Source organism: Athene noctua, chromosome Z, assembly GCF_965140245.1.
Source record: "Athene noctua chromosome Z, bAthNoc1.hap1.1, whole genome shotgun sequence".
NCBI classification, from domain to species: domain Eukaryota; kingdom Metazoa; phylum Chordata; class Aves; order Strigiformes; family Strigidae; genus Athene; species Athene noctua.
The window spans coordinates 32,875,201-32,897,016 of NC_134077.1; positions in this window are offsets into that span (position 1 = coordinate 32,875,201).

Sequence of the window (21,816 nt, forward strand, 5' to 3'; positions counted from 1 at the left end):
AAGTCTGATGAGCTGTTTTATGTATTGCTCTTTGTACTTCATTCCTTCTCCCCAGCCCAAGATACTATCCCTACAAGGCCTGTGAAAGAAAAGAAAGAAAAAATCTCTTTTGCTTTCTAAAAACACTGAATATCTTATTCTAATGTATTATTAGTAGCACTGCTAACTGGTTTCTCTGTTGAAAGAATCAGAATGATGTCCAACTTACAGGAGTAGCAATGGCCACCCTCCATGAAAAAAATCCATGGTGGAGCGACAAAGTGTAAACAGGGGTAGAAGGCATCTGCTGTTATGGACTGGTGGCAATTAATATTAGATCTAACTCCCTGTGCTGACGTGTGAGGTTCGTCTGGACCTTACACAATCAACATATGGAATGAAATTTTTCTTATCTATTTTCAACAAATACCAAACATCCAGCTTCAAAATATTGGTGTAAAAAAACATGTTCAGTAATTATCAGATTAATAAGGTACAGTGGCATATACCCTAAAGAATATTTGGGGAGGACAAGTGTAGGTGTTGGAGTCTTTCAGCCACTGAAATAGAGCAAGAGACAGTGCCTACCCTCTAAGGAATTACCATGTTCCTTAAATGGGAGAATTGCAATATTCTAGAAATGCAACACAAAATTTTCAAATGGGCTGTAAATATGCCTTCTGGAAAAAATAAAAAAAAAAAAAAAAAAAGAAGAAGAAGAAGAAAAAGGGCTTCTTAAACTTTTCATCCCAAAATAAAAGTAATTAGTTCAGTAGCTTCAGCATATTTCATAAGATTTCTCAAGTAAATAAAACTCTTCACTCTAAAAACAGGTTTTATAATTAGCAGACAATTCACCACAACCTAGAAGTTGCATATGTCTTCTCATGTAGATGGAGAAATAAATTAGGCATACCAGTTTCTCTTTTGTTGACAGTTCCTGCCAAGAGCCAAGTTTTGTTCTACTTCTCTTAAATCAAAATTGCCCTTCAGACTCCCAGCTTCTTAATTACATGAGAGTCAATGCAAACCACAGAATGAAATACAGAGATATCTAACAGGTAGTCTAGTTTGTAAATTTTGTGTCCAAATTACAGAACGTTTGCCCATCTCCCTGTGACCTGGAACCAGTTCCTGGCTTTCATTAAATATCAAACAGGTAAAAAACAAACAAACAAAAAATGGTAAGATTTTCCTTAGGTGCTCTTCTTCATTGTAGATGCAGCTTAAGTGTTTGAGCTGTAGGAGGAAGTACAACTTAAAGCCAAACACTCATGAGGCTCGTATCAAGGACATTCAGGAACTACAGCTATGCAGTATGTCTGTAAGATTTTCATGCTTTCTGTGCAGACTGTCATCCTCATGTTTATTCCCTGTTAGTAACAACTCCTACAGGCAGGTGAGAACCAAGTGAACCTAGGCAGGCCAGCCCACTCTGGTCACCCAGGCTGAGAATGACTACAAGTGCTACCAGTTCGTAACACAGTAGTACCACACAGGAGAGTTTTCTAGTTCCAGATATGCTCTCAATACGGCGCAATTTGCTCTGAAAAGGAAAGGTAAATTCCCCCTATATTACAGATCACTGCACCAGCTCTTTTTTAATTTTTTGCAATACAGGGGGCTTCCCAAGTGAGAATGGTTTTCATTAATATCACACAACAAATGTTAATCATAACTCTTCCATCAGATTTGTGCCACTAAAATAAATCAGTTCATGTCCCTGTTCAGAGTTTAAAATGCTTCCTTGTTAAATTATTAACTATATCTATTAAAAATTTCATGGCATTTTTACATCTGTTTGTGTCTAAGACATTTGCTTTCCCGGAGAAGCTATTCTGTGGGATCTATTTTTATGAGAACTCTTTTATTAATTATAGTCAAAAACACTTCAAAACTTGCTCACTTAAAAAAAAAAAAAAGAAAAAAAAAAAAAGCAAAGGATGATTGACCTCCATGTAGCTCAAACTTACCAAGGCAGCTCGTGATAAAAATGTCAGTAGGTAGTACTTTATCAGTAGAAAAAAGCACATATTATGACAGAACCTAGGGGATTAAGGAGTAGAATTTTTCCCCCACTTGAGGTTTCAAATATATATCATGGACTCTTTCAGGAAGGGAAGAATATTTCTCTTTGTTCTTACTATCTCACTTTGTATTTTTCTTTCAGGAAAAAAAAACCTGAAATACCAAGGTTTGCAACTTCCTTTTTTTTGAAAAAAAAAAAAAAAAAAAGTTCACTATGATATTCATCCTACTGTGGATTGCTGGTTAAGAGTTTTATTTTAAATAGATTTTAATTCAGATATCTGCAGATTTTGTAAAATCCACTTGAAGTCTGTTATCTGTATCTCAAAATGAAGCAATCTTGGGGGAGCTTGAAAGTGCGAAGTTTTGCTTCCACTCATTAGACAGTGATGCTATGACCACCGAAATCTGCTTTAATATATGCAATCTTCACACAATACCCTTTTTGTTCTGTCAAAATTAGTAGTGTGAAATTAGAAGGGACAGTGATGTCCCTGCAACAATAGTTTGACATCTTACTCTACAGTGGTCTTGAAAGGGCTCAAACAAATTAATTTCTGACAAATATTAAGACTAAACTGTGATGTATGAAAGCTTTGCTTGCGCTTTGCTTCATTTGTTTCACAGCTTTGCTTGTGTTTTGCTACATTTGTTTCTCAAGGATTCCTGACTCCTCAACTGTTTCCTTAGGTCTCTTTGTCTGTTTTTAGGTAAGATTGAAATGCTCATTAGGCACCCTACATAAATCACTGATACCAGACTCAAGGCCTTCAGTGGACACTTGGGCAACCCCTAGAATGGGAAAACTAAGATAAGGGGAGCTTGAACAAAGAGACACAGAGACCCTATTATAGGGAAGACGATTCTGCTGGTTTAGGAAGAAGGCACCTGGACTTTACTTCACAGCACATGCTCTGGACAGAATGTCAACACAGTGAAGAAGACTACTTACTTCTTCCCTCAACCACCGAAGACCCTCACCCTATTTTCATTACATATGCTTGGGCTATGTAAATGAATTCTGGGAACGGATTATCATAAGACACCCCTTTCCAGGAAATCTAATTAATATGTATGGTTTGTGTATGTAAACTGATGTCCCTTACTAATTCTTGGGAGCCCTTATGGTGGAGAATCCCCAGGGTGACTCCAGCACTGCTAATAAAGAATACCTGCTTGACAGTAAAAAAATTTACTGTTGTTCAGATGGTGACACAGACGGGACCCTCTCTGCCCAGCTGCAGGACCCATTGAGATTGGGACTCTCTTGGGTACCCCTGGAGCTTTCTCCAGAGAGACTCCTCAATCGGATCACTGCAGGGACAGAAAAGGATCATCACTTGAAAAGAGAAAAGAAGCTATTCTTTAAAGTTTCTTTTGTGAAAGTAACTGGAGTTATTGGTTGTACAGGAGCTTAATGGTTACTGAAATTTGGTTTTGGTTTTGGAACTAGTTCGTTTGGTAGCTGCCTGTAAGTCGTTTAGATGCTGGGTGAGTGTATGTGGGACTGCTAGCATCTTAATATGCATACATTTGGTAACTTTGTAATTTGAGTGCTTCTATTCATCTCCTCAGAATTTGGAGGGCCAATAGATGTTTGGTAAAACAAGTGTTTCTATTTGGTAACTTTGTATGCTATATTCCTGTGTTCACCTGAAAAGCGAACAGATGTTGTGAAAGAGACAGTTTAAAATTTTAAAGTTTAACAGCTATTGATTTGCTTGGTAGCCCAAATTTGCATGATCATCTGTGTGAGTGAGACGTACAAATAAGTATGAAGTGAGTGCGGCGTCTGAATCCATGGTTCTGTTATCCCACAAGGGACACAGCTGGAGAAGGATGAAACAATTGGTAAATAACTGTTGTGATCTTAATGAGTAGTTTTGAATGAATGTGGGAACCTGAGTGGTGTCTGTTACATCCAGAAAATGATTGTAAACCTTTGTATGTTTTAGAATGTATGTGGTGTGAGTAAATATGTGGATTGAGTTTGGGCAGGATATTGACTACCCTAAGTGTCAGGTTTGGACTTCCTGGGAAAACAGAGAACACTGTTTGTACATGATAAAGGTGGTTTGTCATTGGAGGAATATAAAACAGACATGGGAGGCAAGCAAAGTGGAGGAATTTTAAAGAAAAGTCCCCTGGGAGGTATTTTGAAACATTGGAAGGATATAGGGGGTTCCACGGGTGGTGTAACTAATAGAAAGACTTTGATAAAGTATTGTAATCAGTTGTGGCCATTGTATAAGTTAGAGAAAGGAGAAAAATGGCCCAGGAATGGTACTTTAAAATATGATACTGTGCTCCAGTTGATGTGGTTCCTAAAATGAGAGTAAAAGTGGGATGAGGTGCTGTATGCAGATATGTTTTTCACTTTAAGAAACCATCCTGAGTGGCAGAGGGAGTGTGGCATTAACTTAGCCCCTCAGGATCCTCTAGTATTGACACTAGAGAAAGAACGGAAAAAGAACCAGGGCAGGTTGAAACAGTGTTGCTTGGCATGTAGTATTGAAGAGAGATGACCAAAAATAAAAGATCAAAAGGAAAAGGAAAAGAGAGAATTGAGGATTATGTGTCCCCACCTCTTGAAATGCTAGAAGGATTCCCCAGAGAGGAGGAACACAGAAGAGGGACAGTGGGAGGTAGTACTCCAATCACTGCCCGGACTTGTAGCAAAACAGGTCCAACTATACAGACACTGCTCAGACAAACAATGGGACTGGGAGGAAAAACCCAAATTAAAGTCCCCTTTAATATGAGTGACTTGGATGCTTGGAAAGAGTTAGTGAGAAACTACTGGGATGACCCACTAGGGGTCACAAAAAGATCTGAATGAATAGTTAAAAACCAGGACCTTGACTGGAAAGATACAGACTTAAATGCTAGATGCTATGACAGAAACAGTGAAACAATTGGTTTTGAAAACTGCTTGTACTCACATACAGGCACAAATTACTGCTAATGTCTTGACTAGGGTAACTGATCAATATGTTCCCCTAGCTGACCCAAATTGGGATCTGAATGATAATACCGACTATTGATTGTTAAAACAATGCCAGGATTGGCTGAAGGATTAGAAAATGCAATCCCTAAAGCTGTGGATTGGTCAGAGTTATATGTTGTGAAACAAGGTCAAACTGAAACCCCCACAGAGTTTTTAGATCAGCTGAGAGCTGCGATTTACCACTTTAGACACCTCATCTAATATGGGGCAGCAGTAATTCATATCATTGTTCCTGGGAAAATCATCTGGGGATATTAGAAAGAAGCTTCAAAAACTTAAAGAACCAGAAATGCAAGATTTAAAAAAGCTGATTGAGGAAGCTTGCATATGGAAAGTGGATAATAATGACAGGAAGAAATTGGGAAGGACAATAGCCACTGCCACTGTTACTGCTCTAAATCAGCAGCATAAAGGCAGACCCACAGGGAGGGGAAGCAGAGGGGCAAGTAAGGTCATGGAAGAGGGGGATTCCATTCGGGGACCAGAATGGAGTTGAAAAGTGATCAGTGTGTCTATTGTAGAGAGAGCAGACACTGGAAGAAGGAATGCCCCAAGTTAGAACAAGGTTCTCCAGGGTTTGGAAGGGTGGCAGAACTGAAGTTATCAGGACCTGGAGAATCCACTTTAGCGGATCCACTGGTTAAAATAAAGCTAGAGAACAGGGATAAGGAAGTTGAATTTTTAATAGATACTGCAGCCTCTTACTGTTTTGAACCAACATTTAATACCTGTGGACAGAGATTTTGTAACTGTGGTTGGAGCAACTGGGCAGATTGAAAAGGCTTTATTTATGCAACCTATAAAGTATAAATTAGGAAAGCAAATAGGTATACACAAGTCTCTTTATTTGTCCAGATCCCCTAAACAATTATTAGAGAGAGACCTGTTAGAGCAACTAGGAGCAAAGATTGTCTTTGGTGCTGAAGAAATTCAGTTCAGAATAAAGGAAGACCAATTAATCAAAATTTTAAGTTTGTCTTTGTTACAGACTGTAAAGGAGAGCACAATACTGGGCAGAAATTTTGGTCCGGGTATATCCAGAAGTGTGGGCTTCTGGAATACCAGGTAAAGGTATTAGGAATGCCAAATTAATAGAAATCAAATTAAAACCCGGAACTTCTCTGGTGAGGATTAAACAGTATCCTTTGAGTGCAGAAGATCAGATAGGGATAAAAGAAATCACTAATAAATTTTTGGAATTTGGGCTGTTAACTGAATGCAGAGTATAATACCCCTAACTCACCTGTAATGAAATCTAATGGCAAGAGGTATAGATTAGTTCAGGATTTAGAGCAATAAAAAAAATTGTAGAAGACCTATATCCTGTGGTGGCAAATCCTTATATTTTTTAACTAAATTAAAAGGAGATTGAGTATGGTTTACCGTATTGGATCTAAAAGATGCCTTTTTCTGCCTGGCCTTAGGAAAAGAAAGCCAGAAACTATTTGCTTTTGAGCGGAAAAACCCTGATATAGGGAGAAAAACCCAGTTAACCTCAACAGTGTTATCACAAGGTTTTAAAAACAGCCCAACTATCTTTGGGAATCGGTTGGCCCAGGAACTTGAAACCTGGACCCCACCCTCACCAGAAGGAACTTTACTACAATATGTAGATGACCTTTTAATAGCTACAAGGATGAAGGAAGATTGTGTAAAATGGACTGTCAGTTTGCTTAATTTTCTGGGACTTAGCAGATATCGAGTGTCTCAACAGAAATCTCTATTGGTCCAGCAGCAAGTGAACTATTTAGGAATTAGGATTCAGGATTTTGGGAGGACAACGAAAACTGGGAACGGAGAGGAAAGAGGCCATCTGTTGCACACCCGAACCCAAGACAGTAAAAGAACTCCAAACTTTCCTTGGGATGACAGGTTTGTGCCAGTTATGGATAAATAATTATGGACTTTTGGTAAAGCTGTTGTATTCCTTGTCAAAGGAAAACTCATCAAGATTAATGTGGACCAGAGAGGATAGAAAGGCATTTGAAAAATTAAAGAAGGAATTGATGAGAGCTCCTGCCACGGGCCTCCCTGATGTCACTAAACCCTTTTAGTTGTTCTCCATGAGAGATGAGGCATAGCACTGGGAGCGCTGGCCCAACAGCTGCGACCCTATAAGCGAGCAGTTGCTTACTTTTCTAAGCAATTGGATGAAGTGAGCAAAGGATGGCCCGGATGTTTGAGAGCAGTTGCAGCAGTTTTTCTCAACATTTAAGACACTCAAAAGTTTACTATGGGCCAAAAAATGATGGTATTGTGTCCCATACTGTCTCAGCCGTCCTGGAACAAAAGGGAGGCCATTGGTTTTTTCCTTCCAGATTTCTAAAATATCAAGCCATCCTGGTGGATCAGAATGATGTAAACATTGTGACCACTAACACTGTGAATCCAGCATTTTTTCTCAGCGGGACAACATCAGAGCCTGTGACCCATGACTGTCTGCAGACCATAAAAGCTGCTTATTCCAGTAGACCTGATTTAAAAGAAGAACTGTTTGAGGATGCTGAGGACGTCTGGTTCAAGGATAGAAGCAACTTCATAAAAGAAGGAAACCATAAGGCAGAATACGCTGCGACCAGCACTTCTGAAGTAATTGAAGCTAAACCATTGCCAATAGGGAATTCTACTCAAAAGGCTGAAATAATTCCCTTGACTAGAGCTTTAGAGCTGGCAAAAGGGAAAAAGATCAATATTTGGACAGACTGGAAATATGCTTTTGGAGTAGTACATGCTCATGATGCTGTATGGAAAGAACAAGGATTACTCACAGCACAAGGAATACAAATAAAACATGTGGAGGAAATTTTAGAGGCCATAAAACGCCTTGAAAAAGTAGCCATCATGCATTGTCGAGGGCATCAAAAAGGTAACGCTGAACAGGAAATTGGAAATAATTTGGGGGATCAGGAGGCTAGACAGGTGGCAGAAATGACTGGTCCCAGAAATGACTGGTCCCAGATGGTAAACTTTCAATCCTAAACTCAGATTTGAAACCTGAATATTCAAAGGAGGATCAAAAATCAATTAATGATTTGAAAGGTAACAAAGAAAAAGATGGATGGTATTATGTTTCAGATGGACAAATAATAGTGCCTTCTAACATACTATGGAAGTTAGTTTTGGACGAACATAAGAAAACACACTGGGGACTGGATGCTCTGTACAAGCAGTTAAATCAATAAATAGTAAGCCGAAATTTAGACACTACTATGAAACAAGTAACTCACAAGATGTGAAAACTGTTTAAAAAACTACCCAAATATGTCAAATAAAATTCAAACTGGAGTTACAGGGAAAGGTAATAGTCTGGGACAGCATTGGCAAAGAAATTTTTCTGAACTCCCAAGAAAAGGGGGTATCCATACTTCTTGGTATTAACGGGTTGGACAAAGGCATTCCCGTGAGGAACTAATAAGGCAAGACAGGTTACCAAAGTGTTACTGAATGAAATCATTCCCTGATATGGAGTGCTGACAGTGATTCCATCAGATAGAGGTACTCACTTTTGTGCACAAGTGATACAGCAAATCAGTAAAATACTAGGTATGGATTGGCAATTACATACACCGTATCAGCCTCAAGCTAGTGAACAGGTTGAGAAGATGAATCACTTGATTAAGCAACAAATAGCAAAAAACTGTCAAGAAGCAAATCTATATCGATATTAAGCTCTTCCCCTCACTCTGTTAAGAATAAGAGCTAAGTCCAGATTTAAAGAAAATCTCTGTCCTTTTGAAATTTATATGGCAGACCTTATCAATTTCAATTTAAAGGGGAAGACTTGAGCCAATTAGGAGAGAACCATTTATAACGATATATGGTATCACTGAAGAGAAATTGAATAAAATTAATAAGGTGGTTTTGGGGACTAGGGTCAGAGGTCTAGATCAGCCAATTCATTCTTTCAATCCTGGAGATAGGGTATATGTTAAGACTTTTTCAGGTCAGCCACTGGAACAAAAAAGGAATGGACCATTCCAGATGCTGTTGACGACTTTTACTGCAATAAAGATTAAAGAGAAAGAAACATGGATTTACTATTTGTGAGTCAAGAAAGTTCCAACGCCATGGATCTCCCAGGAAGAGTCCCCTTTAAAGCTCCAACTCAAAAGACTGTAACTATTTTGCTGATACAGCTGATCGTGTATCAGAGGGGCACCTCACAATGCTTGGGAACCCAGTGGGATGCTAACAATTGTGCAATTGGTAAAAAGATTAGCACTAGCAATAAATGTGAGTGAATGTTGGGTATGTACTAGATTTCCAAGGCATAGTGTTGTTACAAACCTCTCACTGACTGGCATTCCAATTCCCTTCAGTACCACCTGGAATGATCTTTGGAACAACCCCAAAACTCAATTTAAGGAACAGAATGAGAATCCACAAGTTTGGGACATAAAGGTCCCTAAAATGAAAGAGAAAGTTAAATGTGCAACAGATCAGAAAACTACCCTTCTTGGTAACTTTTCAGTAAGAAATTTTTTCCAGTGTGACTGATACTTTCAACTTCAGCTATGAAAGAAGCACAAAAGCAATAGGGGAAAGTATTGGGAGGTTCCTAATTGAAAGGGATGGCTATATGGAAATACTGCCAGAAAATCACTACTCCCTTAGTGAACTGGATCATGTACATCAGCAGTAGTTCTTCTGCACATTAAATGCCTCAATTGCATAGAGCAGGCTGGGTGAGACTGCCCATAGGGAGACAAAAAAGAAATACACCAAACCTGTGGTAATACAGTCTAGAGCCTTTCACTCTTTTGTGAGATGGTTTATTCCTTGACTGGGAGTCAGTGAACTAAAAGAGGCTATAGTAAACGTCTCTAGTGCGACGGAAGAAATTGGAAATGCTACGAGTGATGCAATAGAAACATTACAGAGGGAAGATACTGAAATTTCTAAAGTCACCCTTCATATAATAATAATGGCTGTAGACATGATGTTGGCCTCACATGGGGGAGTGTGTGCAGCTGTGAATTCTAGTTGTACATACCTAGACAAGAGAGGAAAAATAAATGTAGAATAATAAAGCAACAATTAGGTATTTTCCAAGAGATACAAAAGGACAATACTTCCTTAGGCTTTGAAGAAATATGGAACAAGCTTACTTCATGGTTGCCAAACTTCAGATGGTTAAAACAATTATTTGTACTGATTATAGGGATAGTTGTGATGATTGTAGTAACTTGTTTATCAATTCAATGTTGTAACTGCTATTCATGATATAGCAAATTAATTTAAATGAGGGATAGAGCTATAAGCACTATACCCTCAAAAAAAAAAAAAAAAAAAAAAAGAGGAGGATGAAAGGGAATGAAAGGGCTCAAACAATTTCTGACAAATATTAGGACTAAACTGTGATGTATGAAAGCTTTGCTTGCGCTTTGCTTCATTTGTTTCTCAAGGATTCCTGACTCCTCAACTGTTTCCTTAGGTCTCTTTGTCTGTTTTTAGGTAAGATTGAAATGCTCATTAGGCACCCTACATAAATCACTGATACCAGACTCAAGGCCTTCAGTGGACACTTGGGCAACCCCTAGAATGGGAAAACTAAGATAAGGGGAGCTTGAACAAAGAGACACAGAGACCCTATTATAGGGAAGACGATTCTGCTGGTTTAGGAAGAAGGCACCTGGACTTTACTTCACAGCACATGCTCTGGACAGAATGTCAACACAGTGAAGAAGACTACTTACTTCTTCCCTCAACCACCGAAGACCCTCACCCTATTTTCACTACTATACTTGGGCTATGTAAATGAATTCTGGGAACTCATTATTATAAGACACCCCTTTCCAGGAAATCTAATTAATATGTATGGTTTGTGTATGTAAACTGATGTCCCTTACTAATTCTTGGGAGCCCTTATGGTGGAGAATCCCCAGGGTGACTCCAGCACTGCTAATAAAGAATACCTGCTCGACAGTAAAAAATTTTACTGTTGAGTCATTTCCTTTGTTTCAGTCTAGATAAGTGACTTGGCCTGAATGAGCAACACAGTCATAATGAAATATCTTGCCGTGTAGTTTACACACAGACTGCCTATCAGGCTCCAATGTAAAAACAAACCATTTTACAATAAGATGTCAAATTACTGTTGCAATGACATTTTGTTTCCTAAAGAAATTCCTCACCAAGAGCGTAGCAGAAGAGGAATAACAACTGAATTACAATTCTTCTGATGATTTGTGATTGCAGCAGTCTATATATGCTTAAGCCCTCATTCTGGGCTCAACTGTAATCTGCATTCTCTCAAGCGTCTCATATGACATCAGGCTTCCCAGTACCTCAGTGCTCCTTCTCTAGACTGAATGATGGCAGGTGCTGTCAATCAATTCATCAACCCTTAAATTATATAACCAGACATGGCAGTGAACAGATTTTATCTGTGATAGAAGGACATCTTGGAAAGGATGATGTGCTTCTAGGCAAGCAGAAACCATCAATGACATGGCTAAACTGACTGGCACCTCTCAGAAGATGCAAAACCAGGACAGTCCCATCAGCATCCATCTGAAAACCATACCTGAGAAGCACAAAGGAAACCACTGAGAATTGAATGTACCACTACTGCAGTGTCTCTGGACAATTCTGCTTCTTAACCTTGTCTTAGAGTTTCACCCTCAATTATAAAGATGAGGTCCAAAGGTACAGACAAATCCATCACTGGTGGTGCCCCAAGCTCTCAGTGAGGAACCACTAGAAAAACGGCTGGTAACCAACCTTTGCTGTCTGCCTTCCAACAGAAGGAGAAGGCAGAAGATAGTGAAGAGCAATGATGCTTAAAAAGAAATTAATTTCTAAGTGTAGCTTTAGGCCCAGATTCATCCTCTAAGACTAAGTGCTTAACGAAGTCACTACATCACCTTAGCCTTCCTCTGGTGTCAATACAGGAAAACAGTGGGCAGAACTACCTGCTAGATTCAAGAGGTACCAAAGGCAACAAATTACCTACTGTCAGCACCTCAGGCGAGAGGGAACTGATCGGGCTACTTATTTAAGAAAGTAATGCACTCTATTCAGTTTATTATTCTACACAATGATGAATTTAAGCATATTCTTAAAGGTCTTCAACTGTCACCATAAATAGCTAAAAAGACATGACACAATTTACTGGCATTATGACTATTTCAGTTACATCTATGGGATGGGCATGGACTAAGGATCCTGGAATAACAAAGGAACATGTTGTGCATTAGCTGGCACTGTTAAACTAAGTGTGCCTCTATTAACTTGTATTTCTCACCATGAAAACCTTGAACTTTACATTTGCTTTTCCGGTGAGACTTTGCCTTTTGTTTGGCTATAATATGTGCTCTCCTATTTCAATAAATTAAATTTCCACTCAGAGCTTTTAAATGACACTTTAATAATTACAATTTTTAAAGTAAGATATTGGACAATAATCTTAACAGTAAATTGCATATTATATATATAGTAAGTGGAATGCATGAGTAGTCCTTTGGAGTCATGTGTGTTTGTTATGAATAATACATAAAATAAGTAGATTAGAATAGCAGTGAACTCAAAGGAGCATTCGATGCACAATATGTCCTGATACTATTATTTCTATTCAAATAAATCTATTGGGAAAAATTCTGTGTAAGCAGAATTACATTGTCCTGATCCATTGTCAGGGGAGGTTTCAATATGATTCCAAGAGCAAGATTAAGACACAAACAAGTTCAAATTTCGTATACCCAAAACAGTTTTTATTATTAAAAGTGAAGAGGGGTAGTAATAGGACAGAATGGAAGGAAAAGACAGAAATAAAGCAAGCATGCAGAATAGAATCACAAGAATAGTCACCACCATGGATCCAGCAGCGTCCCATTAGTCCTGAGTCTTCAGTTCTTTGGTGGTGGGTGCACATGGAGCAAAGTTTTATGTTGCCTTTTAAAGTTTACTGTATCCGATGATTAGCATATCTGCCCACCTTTAGTTTTTTCCTCTGGTCCCACAGGTTCTTGCTGACTTCACAGGTCTTGAGCAATCATGCGGCTTCTGAAGCAGAAATGCTCACCTCCTATCAGTTCATTAGCAATGCATGCATGGTGTTTGGCCTACACAATAGAGCCACAAATGGCTACACGATGGAGCCACTGATAAAAAGCAAGCAAGCTTTGAGACAGCCATTTGACACTTCAGTCTCTCACATACGTTAGAAAGCTATTTCAAGGCAAAGAAACAAAACTTTTTAAAACTATGCAATGCCACAACAGATATAGTCAGCCGACCCCTTACAATTAGACAAAACTGTAATTTCAGAGTCTTAGTAATCAGTCATATAGAAATAATTTTCTCACAGTTGCTTTCTGGGAACTGCGATCAGCAGAAGTCTTGCATACAGTTAGTGTAACCTTGGAAATGTCTCTGGGTGTTAATTATTATAAAAAGCAATTGCAAAAAGGACAAAGAAGTGTGAACACATATTTCTCAAAGAAAGGTATCCTTAATCTTTTTATTTGAGTTGAATTTCATATGAAGTTCCTTCCAGACTTTCTTTGCACTTGACAAGGAAGAAAATTATGCTTTCTGACCTCGATTGTAGGTACTTAAAAAGGAGATAAAGGAGTTTTGCCAATATAGATAGTGACTCTCCTGACCAGATTGTACCACTTCCTTCCACAGAACTTGCTACACCCCTCAAAGGAAGTACAGTGGTTAGTCTCATGCAACATTGCCATCTGGTGATGAAGTATTTTCATTACACTATGAGAATATTAGACAATGCTTTTAAAAAAAGAAAAAAAGTGGGCTACTTTACTCACCCATGACTGTCCACCTTTCAGTACTCAATGGGCAACATAACAGATTACAGGAAAATGGGCAATATTCCTTTAAAAAGACATTTTCTTGCATATATAGTTCATATCATCCACTAGAAAGAAACTTTTGGTGACCAAAAATGCATGTGCGAGAAGCTCCAGCTGCATCTGTCGCATCATGCATACAAGTAAACCTCACCAGACTGGTGGAAGAAGTTGCACAGGTTTAAAACAAACCATCATAACTTGCACTAGCGTTTTAGCAATGGAGAAGAAAAGAGAAAGCACAATTTTAAGAATCAGAGATGTAGTTACAAAATAAATAATTGTTGCTATTGCAGTAGAACAATTGCTAGAGGCCAAAGAAGCAAGTAATCACTTGCTTTTTTTTACCGCTAAATAATTTGTGTTGGTTGTTATTAGGCTACTGCTCAGAAAAATAAAAAAGTGACATTCATTTTTTCCCCTCTAAATAAGTCGCTAGAATTGTGTCAATAATCCATATCAACAATTTGTCAAGCCTGCAACTACACTTGTTACATACATGAAACAAAGTACACAAAAGTGAAAACAAATTCACAGAGTGTATAGATAGGTACAAAACTGATTTTAAAAATCAGGGAGAAACATGTGAACAGTTATGCATCTTTTAAAAAATAAAAACAAAAACAAACAGACCCAAACCATTGGGGTTTTTCTTTGATCTGATAAGGAGATTAGGTTAGTGTTTGCCAGTGTCCCAGTAACAGTGGAGCAATTCCAGCTAATTTTGATGGAATGCAGAATTCAGAAATAATCAAGCTCCTTGCAAATAAAAATCAGAGGTCTTCTGAAGACAAGACATGCCTTTCCTATCATTATATGTTTTGTTTCTGGACAGGTACCAGCTAAGATACCATCAGGGACCAGTTGTAAGCATCACCCTACACAGTGAAAAGAGCACGGGGTGAATGAAGTGCGGGTAGAGAAGAAAAGTTGTGGATCTCTGGGCTACTTCCACCCTCATATCAGCTGATCACAGGTGTTTGATACACAGACGCTGATAAAGAAAGAACCATCTTTTATTAAATTCTAGATAAGGAACAAGAGTTGGGCCTGGAAATGGAAATTGAAGTTATAGAACGTTCTAATGGTGGAAATGAAGAATTTCTTTTATGGTCTGGTACAAAGAAACTATTCACACCAGCAGATCTTAATATTCTCTGGCTATGCCTGCAAATCTCTCTTGTTCAGCTTCTCAATAAACAAAGTCACAGGTTTTTTATCAGTCAAGAAGTCAAAACCTATTTTCAGAAGTTGGTGCTTAAGATAGACCTTTTAACTCCTCAAATGTCAAAGTAATAAAAAAAAGCTGCCCTGGTGTACTTGCTTAGGGGATCTTTATTTATTGTATATACTATAAAGCATATGGAAGTGTATATACCTAAAAGCAAGTGGAGACCCTGCTATGCACCCCTGTGATGTAAGAATATCACAAACAGTTCTTAGAAGCTTGATATGTCAAAACTGTGGGGAATGTAAGTCAAGCCATGGCTAAAAACACCATAAGAACATGAGGTGTTCTTGTTGCATTAGCATCTTACTGCTTTTAGAATTATAACAGCACATTACAAGAGTAACTCAGATGAATAAATTAGAGACAGGAAGCCACAGAGCTAACACTGAAAACGAGCATATGCCTGCCACAGACCAAATTGCCTGAACCACAGAATACTACAGGTAGCCTAGGCAGCACAACTTGGGAATAAAATATTTGGAAAGGGAAGTTCCTCAAAAGCTTTCCTGTCTCCATTCTGTGGGATGAAATATGGGTGACATAAAGGTAATATAGCAGCTTGCTTGTGAGCTCTGGAGTGGTTCTGGGTATTGCCAAACCTGGAGGGAAAGCATCTGTCTGTTGTTGCTTTGCCTTTGACAACTATGGCAATATTAGGATGCTTTTTCCCACACCTTGGGGCAGAGGAAGAAGTGAGAAGATTCATGATTGCTCCTTTTACTGAAGATCTTTGATGAGCTGGCCACATTTTGATCCTCCTATATACAGTAGTTTTTGTATATGCCTAGGCACTCTCCTAGAAGCTGAGTCACTACCAGAAGCTTATGGTCACTTAATGTTAGTAAATTAACTTCAGATGGAGACAGTTCTGCTCTTTGCTGAGCAGAAACTAAATAGGAAAACAAATCACTATGGGTATAATTCTCAATTAATTTGTACATATAATTATTCAGTTTGTTCAGGCAGTTATGTGTTCTGAATGAACAATTTGTGGACTTAATCAAAAAGATGATTCGGTGAAGAGTAAACTTTTTTCTTTGTGTTTGGAAGCAACGTTACAGTGGGACTGACATGAGAACATGCCAGGCACAGTACTTCCGCCGTTGTATTCTCAGATTTGCTCTCCCAGTTTAAAACCAAAAGGGTTGAGAACAGGGAAAAAAAACAAAAAAAAAACCAAACAAAAAAAACAACCAAAACAACCAAACAACAAAAAAAAAACCAGTGTGCTGTATGGAAAAGAAAAAAGGAAGCTTTTATTTTTTTGAAAGATGGTGAAGCTAAGACTCAGGGAATTCTCTGAGCAAAGATTCCCTTTAAGAGTCAATACATCTCATGTACAGATCCCAGGGGAAGAGACATTTCATCTCATGGTCAAGGTCACTAAAATCCTCTGAAAATAAATTTTGAATGAAAGAGAGACTGATGACATCAAATAGCAAAGTGTAAAGCAACACTAAACAAAAGTCTTAGTTGCCTGATCATGTATATATTTTATTCTTTTGATGTAACATAAAGGTTTTATACAAGGGGACTAGCAGGTGTCCATACGTGTCAATACTCTTTGTGCTAGCAGAGGTCCTTCTGGAAGGAATGAAGACACATCTATTATGTCAGTGTTGCCATTTAATTCTTTACCACAAATTTACTTTCCACAGTTCACAGATCCATGAAACAATGGAAGGCACTACGCACTCTCTTGACACTGTCTGACAGGGTAATATTGGAAAAGCAGCAAGACAGCTATTTAAATGATCCTGCAACAAGCTCTCCATTTCTTAATTCCTCTCATGATTTTACAGGCTGCTGATACTCAGCTTAAGTATTTTGACATGGATTCAGAAAGAGTGATCTGTGATACATATAGTGGTTCTGTGATACATATAGTGGTTCCTCGGAAGACCAAGGGTGACCCCACCACCTTCCTCCTTTCTCCCAGCTTTATACTGAGCAGACGTCACATGGTCTGGAATATCCCTTTGGTCAGTTGGGGTCAGCTGTCCTGGCTGTGTCCCCTCCCAAGATCTTGCCCACCCCGTCCCACTGGGGGAAATGTCAGAAAGAGCCTTGGTGCTGTGTAAGCACTGCTCAGCAGCAGCCACAACACCAGGGTGCTATCAACACCCTGCCAGCTCCCAGCATAAAACACAGCACCGTGAGGGCTGCTGTAGGGGAAAACCAATTCCAGCTCAGCCAGACCCAGTACAGTGTGACATTTTAAAAAAAGTTTAACTTACACTGTTACGTATATGTGTAGAACACTAACTGTTCCAGTGAGATCTTTATTGTACCAGCACTACAAAAATGCAACAAACACATCCTTACCTGAAAGCTTCCATCAGAAATTAACAGAAAATAAGGAAAAAAATTCATCTTCTTTATGGTCAGTAATTGAATTTATTAGCTATTGTGACCTCAAAAAAAACCCCAGCCATTGAATTTCATCCTACATTACCATCCTCAAGGTTTTCAGTTATCTTTGTTTAAAGATGACGCTCATTCTCTGAATTGTGTGATGAAGAATTTAAATAGACTTAAGGAAATAATTTCAGTGCCTAGTTCCAATGCATTTAAATATGTGTTCACTTCTAGATATAACTTTATTGCCAGAGAGTTTTTCACATTCTGCTTTTGTCTTCTTTATCCAAATGGTGTTGATTTTACCTCTCAAGAAGTGAGTTGCAAATCCAAGTCCTCTAAAGTCTATCCCACATGGTATCCTGTAGGACAGGCAAATCCCAGCTAGCAGCCCTGGCACTGGTCAATGGTGCAGTGCAGTTTGGCAAGTATATGTTAGCTCAGGTGCAAAAGCAAAATAGCTATAGCTACACACCATGTTGAACTGATCACAGAGGTACATCAACACTACTTCTAGTTCTGGTGATGGCTGAGACACTACCAACTTCAGCAGAAGTGCACGTGTGGAAAGGGGATCATGCTACATTACACTCTGTGACACAGGCATGACATTTAAGAAATTATCTTCCTTTAACTAGGTGACAAAAGCCTTTCATCATACTGCTAAACAACCCAAATTTTCAGTCCAAACAATTTAATTTACCATTATTTTATTTTTATTTCAGAACTCATACAGACACAAACACTAGGCAGGATCAAATATGCATGTTTAAGTATGTAGCATAGAATCTAGTTTAGGCTCTCTTTCCATATTGGGGGGTGAGGAGTGGGGGGAGGAACAGCTGTTTAGAAGCCTTCTTATTCTCTTGAAATCTCTTATTAGTTACAGTAAAAGTGACCTCTGTTAAATGGACAAATCACCCCCTGCAAACAGAGTTCTTACCATGCCATCTCCCATTTAAGGATGTATTGCTGAAACATTAACCAGCACCTATTGCAAAAGATCAGAAGCCTTGATGAATTGTCTGATGCTCTCTAATCAAATACATTTTCACAATGGACAGGAGGGAACAGACCATGTGAAAAGGGTTTTAAAAATGTTCTGAAAGAAAAATTTGCAGATCAATGACAGCGGACAGAAGCTGAATTTAAAAAGACTTTTGATCACATCCCCTACAACTTCTATTAGAAATGAACTCAATATATTAAATTTAAATTTAGATAGCCTGAAGAACAGAAGCATATAAATTTGAGGGTTTGGTTTCTCCCATTAAGATGGTAAGAGCTCATTTGCAAAATTCAAAAATATACTTGCATGTTGGGTTCTGGGTTGTTGAAAATCACAGGCTACACATTTATGTCTGACAGCTGAGCCTGAGAGACGCAAAAGAGGCAAAGGAGGGCAAGGAAGAGGACAGATTTATGCTACCGTCTTTCTGCTCACCAAATCCTGATAGCTCAGGAGGCCAAAGCCTCCGCCAGCCTCAAGTTATCACTAGAAGCAGCCTACTCAGTTCACTTGCTAGGAGCAAAGTTCTTGTCACACAAGAACAGAGTGTACCGTTTCCTGAACTTGGAGGGTAGGCACCCCAGTTCTGACAGACACTGCAACCTTCACTAAGTACAAGACTGCAGCTCCTCAGGCATGTGTCAACCCATGCCCCAGTCAGCAAGCAAGCAAGTCAGTTGTATGGTAGCAGAAGCAGCACTACCATTGGATTGTTTCATTTTCCCCATTCACCTGCTTAATCATTCTTTCTTCAGAGGCTTTGCTTCTCCTGGATCAGGACTAATTCAGATTCCACTTTACAGAAGTTTCCAGGCCACTGAGTAATTCTTAGCACATGAAGGCTTGACTGTGTCCCTAGTGGTGTGTAGGAAAAAAAACACATGACTCCAAAAGGTTCAAATATCAACAGAGAAACACCATCAAATTGTCATTAAAACCATTTAATAACTGGTGAAGGAGTGCAATTTTAACTGCTTCAAACTGATACAATGATTCCCAAGTTTGAAAAACTATACAATAGTGTTTGAAACTATTATATAAATATCTGTTTAATATATAACTATATAATGCCATACACTTAAAATATTGTAGGTTTTTATTTTCCTATGGAAGGGTCTTTTGAGACTAAGTATAAGATGAAAAACTAGCAAGCTCTTGTTTCCAGGGTATAGACAGACCTGGAGTATAACCTGGGATAGGGGTGAAGTTGTGAGATGAAGGGAGAAGGCAATAGAGGAAGACCATTAATCTTTTCTTGTAAATGTTTTGGCTTCTGAGTTATAAAAACTGGAGGAAAGCAGTGAAATTATCCTTCCAGAAGTTGAGAAGGAAAAAAAATCCTTAACTGTGAAATATGAACTACTGTCTAGTTATTTCAGCACCTCCTGATGGTGAGGCTACATAAAGCTGCAGAATACAGTTGGAATAAAAATATATACACGGCATGGGACACACAGTATTTGTTTATTCATAAGCTTACACTCTCTCTCTGTCATAAGCAAAGGCTGACAAAATGAGTTTCCTAAGAGACAGTCTGCTGGGGGAATTTTGACACTTCCCATTTGAGTTTCCTTTAAACCCCTCAGAGAAAAATCAGTTTAAAAAAATCATATTGCAACCAGAGAGTTCATTCTTAAAATTTAAAACCATTTTCTAAAGCCAGCTGCCAGCACTTCCTCGCAGTCTATTTTAACAGCTTTTCCTTAACAATATCTATATGCCTGACCTGTGCTAGGCTAAAGCAGAAGGGAAAAAAAAAAAAAAATAACAAGAGATGAAAGGCAGAACATTTAGAAGCTTGCTCTGGGATGTTGTCAACAATGTCAGAAAAGAAACTGGAGTGCTAGCATATTAGATAGCTTAGTCACATTCTTTAAACATGAAAATGTTAAAAGCAACAAAAAGTTCAATGAAGCTGAGATATGAGATGTTGCTTTGTGAAGGACTCATTCATTTTTGCAGTCCACAAACTCTTGAATCAACCCTACATCAGAACAAAAACAGCTAGGTTACCTGCTTAGTTATATGAAGACTTTCCAGAGCTATTGAAATAAAATAATGAATGTTTTCTTTGGACTATGAGAGAAAAAAAAAAAAAAGCTTTTGATTGGTTTGTTTTCCTCAGGACAAAGCTACTGGAGAAACTAATTGAAATACTGTCCCCTTTTTATTTTTTACAGCTTCACTTAAAACTTCAAGAATCACAAGTTTGCATGGAAGCAAAAAACTTTCGTGAGTGTGAAATCCTAAAGATTTCAACATACTTCAATCTAATGCATGGCAGCTGTACACTCCTCAAAAAGCATCACCATCTTCTCTTGGAAAACACTCAAGGAAATGTAGTAGAAGACACTTTGCTCTATGCACATGTAGTTGAGTGACTCCAGTCTTTATTTAGTCTCTACTACCTATGTGAACCTGTTTCATACACACACACACACACACACCCATGTCTCCTCCCTTTCACATTTCCCTCTCAGTACCTGTTCTTTTGAATGGCTTATAACATTACGTTTAATTAAAGCCCAGGGCCCAACATATATGATTTTCTTTAAATTCTACTTATTAAAATTCCCTGATTCTTACTTTAAAATTCAGGAATATTTAAAACAACACATGCTTTAATACTAGGTCTATATATCATTTTAAAGCAGAGATCTCCTTTGACACCTCTGTGACAGCTAGGTCCTGCTGACAAATTTACGATCAGTAACTCCGTATTTAAAAATGAACTGAGCTCTACATATGAGCCCAAAATAATCCACTTTAGCTATCAGTTCAGTGCCCTTTAGGTAAAAACATTCAACAACATTTGAAAGCTCTACAACTCTACTAATTATCTGCTTCATGTAACTTCAATGTTTACCTCCTGTATTTTTATTTTTCAGCTTAGCTAAATGTCCAGATGCATATTAAAACACTTTTTTTTTTAAATTACAGAATGCGAGCATTTGCTGTGGAGCTCTGAACATGCTCCCCACATCAGTATCAAAATAAGTGGACAACAGTGGCCGTAAGTATATTAATAGGTATTTCTTTCAATTATTTAGCCATTTAACTTGACCTGCATTTATACTGTTTCTCTCATCTTTGTGTTGTCTAATAGAGGAATCTCTTGCCAAAGGAATACCAACTGGTTTGTTGGAAAGGGACTATAGCCAGAAGGGCTGCATATCTCCCCATTTGGGGATTTCTGAGGCAAACCAGAGTTGGATTACACAAGGCCCATCGACATTGCCAGGCACATGTGGTCACCAATAGCAAGAAATGAAACTTGCTGGTGGCAATATTTAGACAGACCAAGAGCCAAACCTCTCCTAGCATAGCTTTGGAAACAGACAGGTGAAGGTCTGCCAGACAGCAGTCCCCATTTTTAGTACCAAGTGATAAA